This window comes from Natator depressus, chromosome 22, assembly GCF_965152275.1.
Source record: "Natator depressus isolate rNatDep1 chromosome 22, rNatDep2.hap1, whole genome shotgun sequence".
NCBI lineage: Eukaryota > Metazoa > Chordata > Testudines > Cheloniidae > Natator > Natator depressus.
Genome location: NC_134255.1, coordinates 17,318,649 through 17,337,384, shown reverse-complemented (window position 1 = coordinate 17,337,384; position 18,736 = coordinate 17,318,649). Strand labels below are relative to the sequence as shown.

Below are 18,736 nucleotides of genomic sequence, written 5' to 3'. Positions count from 1 at the left end.
AGGCCAGATCCACAGCTGGTGTAAGTCAGTATAACTTCCTCAGAGACAGTGGAGCCAGGTCAGTCTACATGAGCTAGGGCCATAGCCTGACATCTTTATCTAGAAGAGCAAGGGGACAGTGAGGTTGGCCAGAGCTTCTGCAAACATGGATAAATGAACTCTGAACTGGCGTGCCAGTGAAATTGGATAGAATGAGCAGTCTCAGGCCTCTCTGTGTGTCGTGAATTGATGCATTGGGTAGTAAACTTTTTACTGTTTAACTAAAGATATTGGCATCATTGACAGCACACGCTGTGTAAGTATTGCTGCCTTCCACATCTCATAGGCTAATGCTGAAGCTTTAAGGAGAGTTTAAAGGAGAGCTCAGTCCACAAGACTCACTGCAATTTCCAGTCCTTCCGGGGCAGATGAGAAGCAGCTTTGTGTCCTGCCATAATAATGGGGTTTCTATAAGGAGAGGGGGGAGGTTTTGAGGTGCATTGTGTGTGTTTGGCAGATCAGGACTGAAGCGGCAAGAAACAGCACAGATCCATGGCGATGCAGGACTGGCATAGCACAGGACAGATATATGTGAGGCAGGCAGATACTTGTGAAGGAAACAGCCAGGGGTGCTTTGGCCAGAACAAAGGTCTCTTTTCCAAGCTGGAATAGCAAGGGATGGTGCAGGTTAGGCAAGCAGCTGTGACGAGTGACCTCACTGTGATGGCGAATGGATGCAAAAGTCACTGTCTCTCCTTGTGTCTTCTCTCCCCCTCCTCTCTCTGTCCCAGTATGTCAGTTTATTCACCTGTTGTCTCTAGAGGCAACATCCCAAGTGCCCTGGGGCAAGGACTTTCTTAGTGTTTGCTTGTACAGCGCTTAGCACAATGGGGTCTGGATCCCTGATTGGGGGGTACCACACTAGAAAGAATATATAATCATGATATTTAGGGCTGGGCGGGTGCATTGGAGAGAGTGTGTGGGGAGTCTTCATTATATCTGCCTGCACTGGCCCTGGCTTCAGAGTTGCAGTAGGCCAGATTTTTCAAAAGAGCTCAGCAACCAAAACTGGGGCCAGGTTTTCAAAGGAGCTCAATGTCTTGGGTGCATATTTGGTGCTGAGCACTTGCAAATCTGGCCCTGAACTCTTTTGCTCCCCCATCCCAAGGAGCTGAACCGAGTAGAGAGGGATAGTTTTGTGCACCACTATTAAAGTTCCAAAGCCCACCCTCCCATTCTCCAAAGGGTTCCTGTCATCCTCACAGCAAGCTTTGCCACGTGATGCTCTAGCAGAGATTTTGATAGACTAATTGGGTGATTTAAGCCTAAACCTTTGGAAAAGCCCAAAAAGAGCTGCAGATTATCATTTCGTAATTGAATAAATTATGTTTGTAAGAACAACTTTCAAAGCTTTTGTGTGTTCTCCCCTCCCATGTTCTCAGTGCTGACATTCTCCTCTCACTATCGTCCTGATCCACTGTGCTACGGAGGCAGCCTGAAGACTCCTCCAGGAGTTAGGGGGACATTCAAGGGACATCATAATCCACAGAGGGGCAGTTTGCTTCTTATCCATCTCTCGGGGGGCTTTACATTTTCTGTGGCAGATATGCGGCAGTTGCTAGATGAAATCTAGTGAATTGCAATGCTCTGCTCTTTAAATATTGTTCCATTTGCTCACCGCACGTGCACACACAGAGCCCTAAGCAACATACAGCAGAACCTCAGAGTTATGAACAGATCAGTCAACCACACACCTCATTTGGAACCGGAAGCACACAATCAGGCAGCAACTATGCCCCCCTCTGCGCAAAAAAAAAAAAAAAAAAAAGCGAATACAGTACAAACCCACTAAAAAATAAGGGGAAAGAAGCATTTTTCTTCTGTCTAGTAAAGTTTCAAAGCTGTATTAAGTCAATGTTCAGTTCTAAACTTTTGAAAGACCAACCATAATGTTTTGTATAGAGTTACAAACATTTCAGAGTTATGAACAACCCCATTCCTGAGGCGCTCGTAGCTCTGAGGTCCTACTGTAAGTTTTGCCAACATGAGTGGAGGTGTTGACGTGGCCTAGCATGATGTTTGTGGCCATCACATTTCACTCTGCTTGCATGTCCTTCCCCTTCTCCCACTCTGGGTCCATCTGGTCTATTTAAATTGTAGGCACTTCAGGGCAGGGACCAACCTTTTCTTCCCATCTGTTTATACAACACCTAGCACAATGGGGCCCTGATCCAGGACTGCAGCTCATGGATATACACTATGGTAATGCAAATGAATAATAATAATAATACTGATGGGTTTTGCCAGGCCCGATCAGAGCAAAGTACCATCTAGCCCAGTACTCTGTGTCTGACAGTGACCAGTACCAGCTACTTCAGTGGAAACCCTATGCTGGGAAGTTACAGAATAAATTGCCTCCAAGGACAATCCTTTCCTAACCCCCGTTAGTAAGAGGTTTTTCCTGCTGCAGGAGGGGGTACAGCCCTTCCTGGATAGTTTTTAACTCTTTCTATTGTAATGCTGGATCCTCTCTTCATCCACATAAAATCGGTTTCTTTTTCTGAATGCTGCTAACCTCTCGGTCCCAATGATCTCTTGGGGTGATGAGTTCCATGAGCTCACTGAGCTGCTGTGCAGAAGTACTCTTCTTTTACCAGTTTCCAAAGAGCTGTTTTTCAGTTTCATTGAATGGTCCCTCGTTCTAGTTTCTGAGGTGGGGTGAAGGAAAATCTGTGATTTTAAAAAAAAAATCCATTCTGAAACAGAATGAGAACAAAAAAATTCAAAATTTTCCATGAAACAAAATGCAAGAAAAAATGTTTCTACTTAATCTAAAAGTTTTGTTCTAATTTTGCCTATGCTACATTAATTATTAATTATAATTATGTTATAGCAAGGGGGTGTCTGCCTCGCACAGGTGAACATTAACAGGCATTTGGGAGTCCAGTTAGCTCGCTTAGCTGCATCTGGAGGGTGTGTCGGGTTTGATTTGTTATTAGGCTCAGCTGGTGCTGGGGAAACTCTGGCTTCTTCATAAAAGAAGGAAGGGAAATCTACAGAGGGGGTCCAGGACAGGGAGCCAGGACAGAGGAAACCCGGAGTGAAAAGGGGAATGGCCTGGGAAAGGCAGACTGAAGAAGGCCCCAGGGACGGAATTAATTTCTGTAGTGAGCCCTGGCAAGGGGGCAAGGCACAGAGAGGCAGTCCAGAGGGGTTGATATTCCAGCAGAGAAAGGAGTTTGGAGGACCAAGGGCAAAGCCAGAGCCCTGAGAACCAGAGGAGAGGCTGTGTTAAGCACAGGTTGCAGAGATGCAGTGCAAGGGGCTCAGAGATAGGAACTGGCCCAGGGAAACAGCACCATCTCTGAAGGAGCAAATCTAGCTGCTCAATACAGGGCCCATGGCTGGAACCTAGAACAGAGCCTGGACCTGGCTTCCCCTCCCAACCCTGAGGAAGGGGCACCCACACCCAGTGTAAGAACTGAGCCCAGAGTGGGGCTGATGATGGATCAAGGGACAGCCCAAGAGGGAGCAGAAGGATCTTTGGTGTTGGGACGTTTTTGGACTCTGAGTTGTACTTTTGTTACCTTAGGAGGAGAGAGACTTTCAAGTGACCTGGCTGGAGCTCAGGCTACCGTGGGACCAGAGTGAGAGTCGCAGGGACCGTGAGAAGAGGAGAGGCTGCTAAGCCACACCCAGACATGGTGGGGCATTGTACAGGTCAGGCAACTCTTCTACTATTCTGTGATATTATATAATAAAAACTGAAAGGAAAAGTTGTTCCAAAACAGAAAATTGGAACATTCCATTCAGACACTGAAATCCTTTTTTCAATTTTTCTTTCAAAATGAAACTTTGTTGAAATTGTCACATTTCCTGTGAAACATTTAGCTTTTGATGAATCAGCATTTTTGGATGGGAAAAACGTTCCATTGGAAATTTCTGACTGCCTCGAGTCCGAACCTCCAGCTTAGACCCAGTAGGCTCATTGTGGGAGGAGTTCCATTTGCCTCTGCGGGAGCTGGATAGGGCCTCAACAGCTCAAGTATGATTGTTCAGAGGTGCTGAGCACCCAGGATGCCAGCTGAAGTCAATGCGAGTTGCAAGTGCTCAGCACCACTGAAGCACAGGCCCCAGGTGCAATTAAAGAGATCTAGCAGAAGGTTTAAAACTAAACAAAAAAGTAAGGCCTGGATGAAGACTAGAAACTGGCTGGTCCTCGGTAATAAACTCTTGCTCACTGCTGTGAGAGCATGCAATGTGCTGTACCTGCTCTGGTGAGTCAAACATTTGGAATATGTCCTTGTAGTACTTCTACCCCCATTTCAAAGTAATTCTGAATTGCAAGGCATTTTTGCTGGCTCTACTGTATGCCTGACAATCAAACTATGTGCTAAATCAGTCCACGGCAATCAATGCTTTTCTAATGAATTCTGAATTCCTAATGTCAGGACATTACATTGCCTGTTTATTTTCTCTCTGCCCTTGTCTTATTCCTCCGTATTATTCCTATAGGCCGCATAAAATACAGTAGATATATATAATACATAGATTTCCCTTTCCCCTCGGCAGACCTCATTGGAAAAGTTAATGGTGTGTTTCTCAAGTAATTAGAATGATTTAAATGGCCTGGTAAAAGTTCTTTAGACAGGGAAGCACTTCTCACCCTCTGTCATATCTTTGCAAGAAGGATGAGTGGGGAAAGAAAGAAATGGGAAAGGAAGGGGAACAGACCCCCAGCGAGGAGATCTGGGATCAGATTGGATGGCAATTAATTATTCATGGCAGTCAGTTCTGCAACTAAAAATCAATTAAAGTAAGCACGTGTGTTGCAGCAATATGCTGCTAGTGGCCCTCTGACCTTTCATCTCAGGGTCTCCGAGCAGTGTCAAATAAAACAGGGCGAGGCAAATGGTTTCCAGGAACATTCGTTCACACTTTAACAGATTTGCTTGGGCTGCGTCCCTTCCCCTTTTGAGGTCACTTTTTGCAACTGTTCTAGGGAGTCCACTGGCAAGAACTTTCATAGAAATGCTGGGGCCTATGTGAACAATGGAGAATATTTACAGGTTGTGACTTTGGAAGTGGTGGGCCAGATCCTCAGCTGGTGTCAATCAGCGTAACACCAATCACTTCACTGGAGCCAGGCCTGTTTTCAGCAGTGGAGGTTTTAGTCCATTGTGTGTCTCGAGCAAAATGTACCATTGGGGATAGTTGTCTTTTTGATCTCTAACACACACACACACACACACACACACACGTGTGCATGCACAATTAGAATGGACTGTGTTCTGTAAATGCAAGATCATTACAATACTGATAAACACCTTGTTTCCACGAACTTTCATTCGCTGCTCTAGACCCAGCATCTTCCCCCGCTGTTCCTGCTCACTCACGCCTGTGGCCCAGCTAAGTCTCCCACACCAACTGCAGGGAGCAACTGAAGGGGAACCAGGGTGATCCAGGCCTGGCCAGTTGGATTACTGCTGCTCACAGCACGCAGGGTGGGAACGAAGGTACAGACAAGGATTCAGCTGGTCCAATGGCTGAGTGATGCTGTCCACCAAGAGCACATCACTCCAGTGCCCTGCTCCCTCCATTGGCTCCTTGTGGAATCAGAGGTTGATTTCAAAATCATCGTTAAGGCCTTCCGTATCATTACAGGCTACCTAAGTGGGCCCCATCCCCTTATTAACTGAGCGTCTCATGATCTGTAATGTGTTTATCGTCCTCGCAGCCTTGTGAGTAGTGGCAGCGCTGTTATCCCCACTGCACGGAGAGCCGAGGCACAGCGAGGCTCAGTGATTTGCCCACGGTCACACCGGAGGCCTGTGGCAGAGCAGGGATTTGACCCCAGGCCTCCCAGGTCCCTAATCCCTGCACCATCCTTGTGTACTTGTGGATTGGGTATGGTCGAGGGCCATGCTTGTGAAAGCAGGGGATGGAGATTTCTCTGGAGCCAGAACTGTGGAACCTCCTTCGGGGAGAGGCCTCACTGCCTTCCTGACCGGGGCTGATTCCACGTCCTTAGCTTGGCCTGCCCACGGCAGCAATAGCCACTGAGAAGCAGAAGGGAGGAGGAGGAAGAGGAGAAGCAAATGCTCTCCTCGCCCCCAACTTCAAGGGCTAGATTCTGATACCAGTCTGCATGCTAAGTGCTGTCTTGCCCTGTGAGCAGCCCCACTGAAATCAGAATCTGGCCCTGACTAACTCCAGACTTCGGGCACGTCCTAGGGAGGAGGGCTGATCTCATCCTCTTGCTGGGTTCTCTCTTCCTCTACTTCATTTTGGGAAGTGCTCAGAACTGGACTCCTGATTGATTCCCCAGCTCCTTGCAGATGCAGCCAGAAACCCTGCACCAGCAGTGGGAGGAGGAGCCAATCATCCCTGCAAACAGCACTTACCAACTGCTTGGCAACTAGCACGCTCTGAACATCTGTATTTTGGCCGTGAGCAACAGGTTTGCCATGGCAACCGCTTCTGTTATCGCAATAGCTGAGGCCGTCCACTCATTGCCATTGCTCTGACTCACTCTGACAGGCCGTGCTGGTGCATCGTTAAATGCAGGCCTCGGACAGCTGCATTTCGCAGCATGCGCACAAAAGGAGCTGAAGCTGTTCTGCACAGAGCTCTGCTCGGGTATTGCCGTGTAGCTCATCCTGCCCTGCACGCGCATTCGCACTGAAGCAACCCCGGATAGCACAGGGATGTTGGACTGGGATTCACAGCCCAGTCTGTTAGGGCTGGCTGGGGTTTTATTTCACAAAACTCTCACCAGTGGTGATTCACACCTAGGGCCACTGTGTCTCAATCCCTAGGCAGCATCAACATGTTACAAGCAAATACAAACATTGCCCAGACCTGTTTTTGTTAAAAGATTCAGAATTTGGGTTTAATTTGAGGGTAAAGTCCAGGTCTGGTCCATTATTCAAGGCACATTTACTTAGACCTGCCCCAGAGATGGGCTTAAATCAAACCCCACCTCCAAATCTAATAAGAATAGAAGAATTGCCAGAGGGACAGCAGGGTCCATCTGGTCCAGCAGTCTGTCCCCGATGACAGTGGTCACTATCCGCTGCATTGAATGAAGGTGCAAGGAACCCTGTAGTAGGCAGTTGTGGGATATTCCAGCCCCAGGGAAATTACTTCCCATTCCCCATTAGTTAGAGGTTTGCTCATACCCTCAAGGATGACATCTGGATCCATGTTTGGCTCTTCCCTAGTTCTATAGTGCATGGAGATATTGAAACACAGCCTAGTTTGTGAGTCTCTTCTCATGCTCAGCTACAGAGCCTTTGAAATTAAGAATCAATCTGATTATTCAGGCCCATAAACAACATCATAAAAATAACATCAATTTGCACAGAAAAGTGCTGCATTAATGTGCCCAAATAATGATGCACTTTTACAACATAAATTTACAATCAATCTTGCTTTTAACACCATGAAACAACAGTCGGAGGAGGATCAATTCTCAGCCTGAGTTAGACTGCTTGAGTCAGAGCTGCTTTGGGGGGTTATTTTTGAAACCTTTTAACGACAGCTCTAGCCAGGCTTTTGCTAACAAATGCATTTGGTCTGTTTATCTGACAGGCTCACTCAGCAGCACCCAGAAAATGGGCTCTAATTTTAGGCCATCCAGGAGGTCAGAGCAAACACTGCCTCTCCTTGGTGCCCTTTGCTCTTTGTCTGGGAAGCAGGAGAGGGGGATGAAAAGGTAACATTGGAAACCAAATACACAGAGAGCAGCAAGCTGGCTGCAGACTGGCAGCTTGCCAACCAGAGGTTCAGTTCCTAGAGGCCTTGGCTGCTCACCGGGGGGTGCTGGGAGAGAAGACGGCTCACCATAGGGTGGTGACTGGCACCTGAGACTGACTTATTACACTGTGAAATAAGGTTGGGGTAATAAGCCCCATTGAAGTGTTACCCATTTTGCTTTAAACTCCTCTTTGTTGCACTTGGCTGCACATTAATGCTAGCTGTATTGTCCCCATGCCAAGCGGAAAGTAAACAATACCCACAATCAGCAGAGGGGCACCAGTTGCACGCACCTTCAGCACAGATATCAAAGCAGGCTCATGGAGCACACAAGATGGTGCCTGGGAGAGACTCGGCTGGAATTTCATCTGATGCAGCATGCGCATCCCCCTTCCGTCACACTGAATGGCGAATATATCTGCATGCGTTGGGGTATGCAGGCTCCCCACAAACGCCATCTCCTGCCAGTGTGCCCCAAAGCCACCCCAGAGGGACTATGCATATATGCTGGGGGGGGGGAAGTTGTTTTGCAGTGTAGCTAAACATCTCCAGTGTAGACGCATGGTGTGATGTTTAGACGGGGCTTGCATTGGTGCAACTTGTCTACACTAGAGATTTACACGGGTGTGGATGTCCCTTGTCCAGAGAAGGCCTAGGGCTGAGAGGGGAGGTCAGTCTCTGGCCTCTTCATGCTGTTGCCTCTGAGGCCATTCAGAACCCACATCTTGTGGGACTGGGGCTGACACTTCCCAAACGCATTCAAGTAGGGGTCCGCGAATAGCCATCTGGTGGTAACTGCTTTGGGCTGCTTCCACCCTGCACTGGATTTGAACCCATGTCCTGGAGGTGATATGTTCCAGACCCCTAGATTTAGGGTCATGAGGCTGTGGTTCTCATGGGCCGCTAGAGACAAGACAGGACAAGGGAGAGGCAAGCGGGAGAGGTGACCAGTTGTCCACACCTGAGCCGGACTAAGCGCCAGGGTAATTAACACACTCAGTTTTAGGTTTGCAGTTCAAAGTCAATTCCCCAAGTGTCCAAGGACAGAATTTAGTCTGAATTCAGATAAAATTTGCCATCTCAGTGTGAGGCCGGCTGCAGGAGTGATGACAGGAGGTTGAGGGGCAGCTGGTCACTCTAGTTATAGACCATGTTGTCTTCTGTGACGCCAGGTGGCCATGGTGCCTGGGAGTCACCCACAACTTCTCACTAGAGCAAGGACGTGTGGGTAGGTGCCAGCAGCAATTCTATAAAGGCGGCCATTTTAATTCATAGTAGCTTTTGCGAAGCAGAGGCTGCCTCCTCTGTGTAATTCTTCCCACGGCCCCGGCTGCTTCACAGCACTCTGCCCGGCATAAGGGAGCCAGGCGTGGCTGCAGAGCAGCAGAACGGAGCGTGCCGGCAGCAGGACAAGCAGCGCGTGTGACGCTGCGGAGAGGGAGCTGTGCAAGGACTGTAGTTAACGGGTTGTCTCCAGTGTACGGGACACACCCACGCTTTCCCCCGGTGGCTCAAATTAAACTCCTAGCCTGCGCCTCCCCATCAGCCTCTTGCAGGCTCCTTTTTCCCCTTCTTCCTTCACTTCCACACCCGCCTTCCTCCTTTGTCACACGCTGAGCCACCTGTTGAGGCTCACCGAGCGACCCGCGTACGTCAAAGCACCGCTGCAGTTAGCTCTGCAGAGGACAGAGCAGCAAAGGGGCATCTTCTTTGTGTTGTGCTTTGCTGTTGTTGTCATTACCGTTTTGTTTTCCTCCATGTGAACTTTTCCGTTTGCTGCTTCCTGGTGCACAGCAAGCTATGTCCACTCTGGGGAGAGAGACAGGCAAAGAGGTGTTTGAAATGCACAGGGAAAATTGCAGTAATAACATTTAGAGTTAATGCGATGGATTAGCTCTTTAGTTCTCGTGGCCTCTGCAGTGTGATCCTAGGGCTCAGAGTAGTGTGCAATTTGCCTGGTGTGTGCACCCTTAGAATACCTCTCATTGCCTCGTGACAGTGACTGACTGATGTGTTTTCAAAGCTCAGACGTGTTCCCCCACCTGCATCTTGGTTCTGTGAGCCTGCACACAGGGTAGGTTGGTGGGACAGCCACTGTCTGCATTCCTGCAAAGTTCAGGGATCTGAGTCTGTACCACAAACCATCCAGAGTCTGATAATCTCTAGTAGTCTGCTGATTACCATTGATTTTTGGGAGGGGAGCATAGTCTAGAGGTTAGATCAGTGGACTGGGAGCCAGGATTCCTAGGCTCTGTCTTGCTCTGTGGCTTCAGGCAAGTCCTTTCCCTTACCTGTGCCTGAGATTCTCCATTTGAAGAATATGGATAATAACACCAACCTGCCTCTGAGAGCTTTGCAAAAATGCTTTCTGGACTGGGAGGGGCCATGCCATACAGCTGCGGAGGAATATCCTGAGCAGAGGTGTGTATTCCTTTGCCGTGGTGCACTTAGGACACGCACTGTCACATTTCATGGCAGGCGCAAGCCAGGACTTCATAAATATTGAATTATGAAATGTTGACACACTGTGTGTCCTGGGTTTATAAATAGCAAAGATGAGCAATGCTCCTCAGAGTTGCTTCTGCTTTGCAGTATTTGGCCCAAGGCAGTGAGACTGAAAAGAGCCTGTCCTGTCGATCCCTTCCCAAGCCTCTAAACCTACCCTCTGCACTTTAAAAAGCCAGCCTCTAGGATGCAAGGACTTAACAGGTGCCCTGGAAAAGGTTATGCTTTAATCGCAGCTCTTCGGAGAGATCTTTCCTGAACCCTGCCTGAAATGTTTATCCACTGCATGTGGAAAGGGCAACACAATCCAAAGGAATTCCCTGATGGGAAGTTGCCTTTTTAACTAAGCAAATGCAAGACGATTTCCTACAGAGGGGAATGGGAAGCAGTCTCCAAGGCTAGAGCAGAGCTGAGAAGAACGTCTGATACCTCCAGCCCACTCCTGGGGAGAACTGCATGGCATATGCGTCTCCCTGTCACATGGTCATGGAGAGTCACTGGGGAGGGTGCAAAAAGAAATAAACATTTCTGTGATGCTCACCGTTGCTTACAGGCAAAAGGTGGAGCAAGGTAGAGAGCAGAGTTTAGGTGTTGCAACAAAGTGAAACACGTGTTACAAAACCACCAGGTGCTTCTGCGGAATCTGGCAGAGTTGTGCTCACAGTCAGGCATTGAGGAATCAGCCCAGAGCATCAGAGCTCCGTGCTGCGTCTCGCCATACTCACCCCTGTGAGGAGCAGGCACAACAGAGAACACATGCTGCTGCTCCACAGTCCGCTGTGGGTTCCTGCTGCACGAATGAGTTCTTATTGTTAACGAAAAGACGCTCTTGTGCTGACCGGGCACCGTTAAGCAGCCGATCTACAGACGATGCACTCCACAAATTAGTGATGTCACGAGGGAAGCACACGCTGCAACACCGTCTTACAAGCAGAGAGTGAAGAATATTTTCCCCACTGACGTAGCTGAAAGCCTTCAATCATTTGTCTGTCTGTCTGTCTGCTACACTTCCTCCACTACATTAGGCGAGTAGCAGGCACCACCGATTTGTCGACTTAATGTACCCTCTCTACATACACTCACCTCATTTGAAAGCTGCTTATGTCTGCTTTGAGATGAGGTATGATGTGGAGCTGTCAAGTAGTGCCATTACCATAGAAAGGGGGATAAACAACGACGACGGCAGCACATTAAAATGACCACTTTGAAATATATTTGCATTTGTTTCTGTTAGTTTTAATAACTCTCTGTGTTATTTCAAGACATAACACTGGATTTTACCGTGACCTCAAAGCACCACAACAACAATCTACAGGGTGAAATAAAAGCTGCTAATAACTTTGTACAGGCATCATTGAAATATAATAGTGCTGGTGACATTTTGAGTCAACATCATTATCATCAGTGTGTTCATCATTACGATCTCTGAGAGTGCGTGGGTTACCACAGGCTTCATTACCTCGGTAGGCGCACAGTTCAGGGCTGCAAAGATAAGTCTGACTACAGACACGGTTGATTTTTTCTCAAGTCCTTTTTCGTGGACTTTTTGTGGGTGAGTCAGTTCTGGATGTGTTCTAGGTTTTTCAAATGCTGCACGCTGCATCAGTGACTCTGATTACCCTGGGGAGAGTAAGTGACTTTTCTTTCCCATGCTTCAGTGTTAATCCAGCATCGCAAGAAATATCTGCAGACCGTTCTTGAAATACCACTCTGGTCATTGAATGGAAGGTATTCTTTCCATCTGTGGTCTCTACGTTGATGTCTATATTGTTATCTCCTTCGTGGATGAGAATTCCACGAGCATCAAGTGGTACAATTCCATTTGGAATGAACACACACCCCTGGAGTCTTTCTGCTTCCGTTTTTACAGCACTAGTGAAAAACTGCCTCAGTTCCTCATAATTGATGCAGAATCCATGAAGGTGTAGTATGCCAATTAATTAGCAAGAGCCAAATTCATGGTACAGTTGCAGAGCAAGGCTTGTGTGCAGTAGTGTGATAATTTTGGAACTGTTAAATACTAGGAACTCCACAATTGAGGGGCACCTTCTTTGAATGTCTTCTGAAGGATGATACTCACTGCTGACTAAATTATGTGCCTCTTTATCTGTCACCCAAAGGATAAACTCCTGCACCAATTGGGGCACAAAAATAGCCAGCCTGTATAAACTACAATCGCCCGGTTTTGGGTAATATTCTGAGGCTTTCATGATGGCTATTTCAGACTGAAGGATTGAAGTGGCATTATACGAAACCACTTGTTCATTTGAAAACTTGTTCATCGGGCTCACTCACCAGAAGACCATCCACAAAACATTTGGATGACTTAAGTTCCAGCTTCAGATGATAGCAGCTTGGATAGCATCAGCTAATGTTACTGAGCTGCACAGAACAATGGTAGACTTACCTTGTCCTTGCTGTGTGTGGAATGAAATTGCAGAACCATAGTGTTTTCTAAGGTTGCCTGTGATTTGCTACTGGAATAGCTTGCTGTTTCTACATCTGAGAGAAGGAGGGCGTTATATCTTTGTAGCTTGGACAGGAGAAGAGCCTTCTTGTTGTACATATAGGATCGTTATCTGTCTCTTCAATCAGCTGATAAAATGCAATGTCATAAGATGTCTGTTGCTGCTGCAATATAACTAGATGGTTTTGCTTTAAGATTCATTTTACCAAGGAGGAAGAAAGGCGTGTTGAGTGATAAACTGCATCCTTAGCAACCAAGTTTTCCACAGATCTTCTATGCAATGTGTCATCATCTCCCCTTTGATGTGCTGCCTCCCTTAGATTGGCTGCCTTCTCAAATGTTTCTCTTTTATGAATTTCTTGTCTTTCTTGCATGTTTTTCTTAGGCCAACAATGCAACAGGGCAAGTTGCTGGAGGACAGCCTTGCTCTGGTGCCTAGAGAAGCAGATGAACATGATGATCTGATCAGATTGTCTCTTTTTTTCCCTGGGTTCAATCCAACTCTGACATGTGCCAAATTCAACTTACTAGTGTATTTCTGAAAGCAACCCCTGTGAAAACGCATTCAGTAGCTACCAATACAATTCATCTCTCCTAGCTTCTGCTGCCAACATTACAGACTTCTGTCCAGTACTGGTGGCTTTAGACAGTTTGGCATTCTTTTGATTTTTCTTGACAAATGACGCATTTTTCAAAGTTTGCGGAGAATCTTTTTCTCTTTGATGTAAGCCTCAAGGGGCTTGCATCTTCCATGTCTTCATGTACTGCAACTTCCCTGCAGGGGGGCTGGAACAATCTGTATAGTGGGGGTGCTGAGAGCCATTGAGCCAAACTGTAAACCCTGCATATGATGGAAACCACTTCAAGCCAGGGGGTTCTGCAGCACTCCCAGCATCCTTAGCTTCAGCACCTATGAGGTTCCCTGTAGAGGTAAAATTCCCAATACATGTTGTTAGCATTACCACCACCAGTACCACCACTTTTCATTTTGTAGACATATACAGACTTGTGCTAAATTAGATATAAACTGGAACTATATGTTAGTATCAAATGGCCATTTTTGTTTAGTGAGCACTTTGATTGCAACCCAGTGTGAAGCTGTTTATTGTCACCTCAAACACTAAGAATGACCTATGCATAAGCGTCACTGAATTAAAAGGCTACTTTCTAGAATATTTCAAAGGCTAGTACTGCATGAATAGGCAATTACAAATCAAAACCTTCTACCCAGCAGACTAGATGCTACATTGTATGTACAAAAGCTTACAAATGGAGAAGCATTACATTAGGAATTCACATACATTTATATCCACCTACTATGTAGTACAAACTCTATGGGCATGCAACCTACATTAATTAAAAATACAGAAAACTATCATAGTCACCTGAGATACTGTGACAATTAAGATGATGCAATATGAAAACATTGTGTTATTTTGTGTAATGCAAAATATTGTGTGACAAAGTTCCTCCTCTACCTTGGTGGGTCTTGCGCTTTTTGGCGGATTTGCTCGCCTTCGAGCTTCACGGCAGCCCTCAGTTTGGCCGTTTTCATGAACCTACAGTACAGGGCAACTCCTCCTGTGTCTGACCAGGAGTTGGGAGGTTTGGGGGGAACCCGGGCCCGCCCTCTACTCCGGGTTCCAGCCCAGGGCCCTGTGGAATGCAGCTGTCTAGAGTGCCTCCTGGAACAGCTGTGCGACAGCTACACTCCCTGGGCTTCTTCCCCATGGCCTCCTCCCAACACCTTCTTTATCCTCACCATAGGACCTTCCTCCTGGTGTCTGATAATGCTTGTACTCCTCAGTCCTCCAGCAGTCCGCGTTCTCAGCTCGTAGCGCCTCTTGCTCCCAGCTCCTTACACGCGCACCACAAACTGAAGTGAGCTCCTTTTTAAACCCAGGTGCCCTGATTAGCTGCCTTAATTGATTCTAGAAGCTTCTTGATTGGCTGCAGGTGTTCTAATCATCCTGTCTGTCTTAATTGTCTCCACAAGGTTCCTGATTGTTCTGGAACCTTCCCTGTTACCTTACCCGGGGAAAAGGGACCTACTTAACCTGGGGCTAATATATCTACCTTCTATTACTCTCCTGTAGCCATCTGGCCCGACCCTATCACAATTGATTTTCACCATTTTTACCACATGCTAAACAGCTTCATTATTTGTGGGGGAAAAACCATACTTGTTCATGCAGAACCAATACTAATTGTTTTAATACATTCTTGTTTGGTAGCTTTGACCAATGAACACCACATTAAGGAGTTGAAGTTAGCTGAAACAGTGCGAACTGTCAGAATAGTCATGTTGCAATGTTTCTGGAATGGTGCAAGAAATGCAGCATTCTCATTTTGGGTACCTCCTCATATGAATTGACAGCTCCACATCAGACTTCCTTTACGTGTGCATAAAATACACTCTGAAATGATATATGATGTGGGTGTGTGTAGGATGGGTACATTCAACTCCAAAACTATGGCCCTTTTTGGAAAATTGCTGCACACCTGTATGGCTATTCGGGCTTGGCCTTTATTGGCTTTCACAGCCAGCTGACCATTTGGGAACCAAATACTAAGGAAGGGAAGGATGGGTATAAAATGGTAAAGAATCAGAATCTTCTGCTCATGGCCACTGGAGGGAGTATTTTACACGCCCTTTACAGAGTGGTAAATAATGACACAAGGTACAGGGCAGTGCAGGATCAGACTTAAAGGAAGCCAGGGATCTCTTCTTGACTCTGCTACAGGCTTGGGACCTTGGACAAGCCACTTCTCCTCTCCATCCCTCAGTGTCCCAGCATGTGAAATAGACACAAGTACGCTCACCTACCTTGCCAAGGAGTCCTGAGGCTTCACTCGTGAATATTTGTAAATCGCTCTGAGATTCTCCAATGGAAGGCTCTAGAGAAACACAGATGATCCCTAATAGTGCTTGTGGACTCCCAAGTAGCTCATGTGGGAGAGAAGGTCATTTCCCCACTCCCATCACCTATCCCAACACTTCTGCTGAACTGCATTTGTTCAGTGAGTTGTATCTGGCTCCTATTCAAAAGCCAGGAAGGCCACATTGAGCATCACACCCATTCTTTTGGCACCTTGTATAAAGCACGGGGCAAACTGCTGGAAGTGTTTCTGGGGGAATCAAAAGAGGACAAGTGGTTATGAGTAGAGATGGGCCTGAGTCGCAATGTTCTGGCTCTGAATCTGGACTTTCCTAAAGTGTTTTGGTTTGGCCCATTATATGGGTTTGAACCACCAAGGCTGGTTTCCAAATGAGGACCTAGATCCACAAATTCTGGGGGGAAGACTCCAATCCGGTGGTCTGATTCAGACCCAGTTCTGACAGTGAGTTGCCAGGGTGTAAAAAGCTGTATCCCACATGCAAAGGCATTTACAGCTGGCTGGCACCAGGAACATTTGGACAAGGAATGTTTCTGAAATGTACATTGGACTAGACCATGTCCTATGATCAACTGCATGCCTGGCTGACAGGGTATCATGGGCCTGTTCTGCCCTGAGCTGTGTTTGTGCTGGGGAGGGGGAGTACACTCCCCTGCTGATCTTTGTTTTTTAAAGAATGCGTTTAGCAAACCGAAAGAATTGAAATGTCCAGAAAAGTACAGTCCTCCCAGACTGAACAGGCTGAGGGCCTGGGGAGAGGCTGCTGGTCTGTAGGATTCACTGATGCGTATATTAGAAGCCTGAAGCATGGAGAGAGAAGCGTTTACAGAAAGAGACTTGAGGTGGCCTAGTGAGGCTGCATTATGTTAAAGCTGAATGGGCAGGAGTAACGGCGGAGGCTCATTTAGGACCCGGCACTGTGCTCCATGAGGTCCATACCAGCGCGCTCATTGACTTCAGTGGGGGCAGGTTGAGGCTTTTAGTGGAAAGAACGTGGCCTCCAGTCTGGGGACGAAGCGTCCATTCAGAGGGCTGTTCGATGACCCATGTGAAATCTCAGCCCACACAGTGTTGCACAAAAGCCACTGAGCCCTGTTGTGGGTCTGAGCAGGCAGGCCAAGGAGTGAATGGTCAGTGGAGTTTAAGCTCCCATCTCAGCCCTGGGAATGCAGGGTTTATACAGGATTGGTGGGATAATGTGTGGGGAAACTCACCCTGCCACTGCCTTTACTGCATCTGGACTGGGGTGAACAGAGAACCATCAAACCAGCACCTAATTTGTTGACAGACAATAGAGCAAGGATCGATTGCCTTCCCCTAGCCTTTCTGAGAGGGCTGGACAGGAGTTCCTGTTCTCTTCTCCACCGTCTATCCTCGCACATGGTCACTGTTAAAACATTAAAAGCTGCTAGAGATTTTCAACAGCTCCAATGGGTTTCTCTGCATAATTAAATCACTGCCGAACTCCTCGTCTTATTCTCGCTGTCTTTTAGGAATACAATTAGCTTCCACGCGGCTTTTGTACTTTCTAAACCTTCTAATTTAGTCATACAAGGACAAGTATGTAACTGTCAGGAACAGATATGTACAAATTCAAAAGGATTTAGGTCAGACTTCGTTGTAATTAAACTTGTATGTCCTGTGTGCTAAAGGCTTTTCTTCATAACTCATGCAGAACAGCTCCTTTCCATTCAATTCCCTGCACTGCCCGTTCCCCCCGTTTTTCTTTGTTTAATTGGAAATGCAGCCTCCAAGCGAGGGGATTTGTAGGGGAGGTTTCTGTGATTGTTCTGGGCTATAGACCTTCATGCTTTAGCCTAGGGTAGAGCACAAATGTATCCACACTAGCCTATATGAAGGTGTTAAGTACTTGAGCTAATTGGCAATTAATGAATTAGAGGTAAAGAAATCTAGTGTAGGCTAACCAATAGAGACTACACCACCTCCCCGATCACTGCCAGGAACCCTACACACTACATAGTTCAAAATCCTTTGCCAGCCCTACAATAACAAAGTTATGTACCGAGCCCTGTTGGCTGGAGCCTCCTGGCAATAACAAACCAATATGTAGAGTGGTTTGGGAAACAATCCCCCGCCACAAACACGTAGGATGAAAACAAAATAATTTTCATAGAAAATTTTCTTTGACATTTTTGGGGGGGGTTCGATTTCTTGACAAAAACCTGAAAAAAATGAAAAAATTTGAAATTTTTTCATGAAAAAACCTTTTTTGGTCAAAGATATTTTAATGAAAAAATTTCAGCCTGCTTTACCTGTATGTCCCGCTCTCACGAGCAACCCTACCATAACAAACCTGGATCCACTTGCATGAGGGAAACCTTCAGTAAGGAAACAGATGTTGGTCTCAGGATTCTGAGGGTATGTCTACACAGCAAAGAAAACCCTGTGGGGCTCAGGCTGTGGGGCTGTTTCATGGCTGTGTAGGCTTCCGGGCTCGGGCTGGTGCCTGGGTTCTAGGATCCTGTGGGGTGGGAGGGTCCCAGAGCTTGGGCTTCAACCCGAGCCCCAACGCTGAAGCAGCCTGAGCCCTGCGAGCCTGAGTCGGCTGGCACAGGCCAGCTGCGGGTTTTTCTTTGCTGTGTAGACACACCCTGAGAGGTTATTTTCATCAATATTTTTAAATTGAGGAATAATCTCTGGCCTATTTCTTGATTTTTGAAGAGATGTGAAAGGGGTCAGCTGATTTGAAAAGAAGGTGCCAGCAATTTGTTAAAGCATTGGTGCCCCTTGCAGAGGCTACCTCTGTGTCCTTATTGTTTGTAACTCCATAAAAAGGAGCCACTCTCCATAAAGCTACCAGGGTCACTCATTAAAGGTCTGACCAGCAATCTGAGGAGCCTCGTAAACATGGTCTGTGCATTATTATGATCCACTAGGCTCAGGTGAAATAATGAGTTTTTATTGCCATACACTGAAGTTTATGGAAGTTATAAAAAATGAAACTACATATAGAAATGAGCAGGCACCGAGAGCAGTGTAACAAAAGAGAAGGAGGGAGCCATTATCAGCACTTAGCAAATAAATAATAACCACAGTAACAATTGTTCTTGAGTAATTTTGTGTTGAATAAGGGAAATTATGGGTGCAGCATAAGAGGTGATAGAGAGA

The 18,736-nt window shown here is 46.8% G+C and overlaps 2 long non-coding RNA genes across 2 annotated transcripts in view; one reads left to right on the top strand and one right to left on the bottom strand.

Annotated features, from left to right (window-relative positions):
* The window catches only part of LOC141975942 (uncharacterized), a 300,224-nt gene that overhangs the window by 104,217 nt on the left and 177,271 nt on the right, over positions 1-18,736 (top strand). The window contains exon 3 of the long non-coding RNA XR_012636030.1: positions 3,572-3,699. This is a non-coding gene — a long non-coding RNA (uncharacterized LOC141975942). The remainder of the gene's footprint in view (positions 1-3,571; positions 3,700-18,736) is intronic.
* LOC141975943 (uncharacterized) overlaps positions 9,324-18,736 on the bottom strand; it is a 204,099-nt gene continuing 194,686 nt past the window's right edge. Inside the window, exon 5 of the long non-coding RNA XR_012636031.1 lies at positions 9,324-9,546. This is a non-coding gene — a long non-coding RNA (uncharacterized LOC141975943). The remainder of the gene's footprint in view (positions 9,547-18,736) is intronic.